Here is a 742-nt window from a genome sequence, read left to right on the forward strand (position 1 = left end):
AGCTGCCTGGCTGCCGGCTGCCATCTTGGCTGTCAGTTAATTTGCATATCTCCCTGATTAGCCAATGGGAAGGGTAGCGGTCGTACGCCAATTACCATGTTTCTCTTTTATTAATGTAGATTTCTGGTCTGGTACGTCCAACATTCTTGCCATATTTAAGGCTGGTTCTAATGCTTGTCTCCCTTTGTTTTTTTTCTTTCATTTTATTATGCCAAGTTTTTGTTGAAAGCCAGACATGATGTACTGGGGAAAGGGAACTTTATTAATATAATGGTAGTGCGGGGGAGGGGAGAGGAAGCGCTCTATGGGTGATTGATCTGTTATTAGTGCCCTGTACGTCACAATTTTTCTTCTTTTCATCTGTTAGGTGGTGAAGTATGGCCAGAGGGGACTTGGAGTGAGGTATTTTCCTGCCCCCAGATTAGTCTGGGAAAGTAGTTTGTCCTGAGGGTGGACCTGGTTAAGAACACAAGGCTGTATGGATTTTCCAAATGGCTACTTTCCTTCTGTTGCTGGAAGATTTCCCTCCGGTCTTTGCTGTGGGACCTGGTAGGGCTCCTGGGGGAAAACTCAGGTGTGAAGTGTGAGGGTCTCTCCCTGAAGGGGGCTCCAGGAGCTTTTCCCTTTCACTTGTGTGCACTGAGCCTGCAGACATTTGTCAACTACAGGTCAGGCTGTCCTCCCCAGGCACTGGTTACACCTACTCCGGTAAGTTGTATTCTATGTACCTGTCTCGACAATG

The sequence above is a fragment of the Myotis brandtii genome, unplaced genomic scaffold, assembly GCF_000412655.1.
Source record: "Myotis brandtii unplaced genomic scaffold, ASM41265v1 scaffold684, whole genome shotgun sequence".
NCBI classification, from domain to species: Eukaryota; Metazoa; Chordata; class Mammalia; order Chiroptera; family Vespertilionidae; genus Myotis; species Myotis brandtii.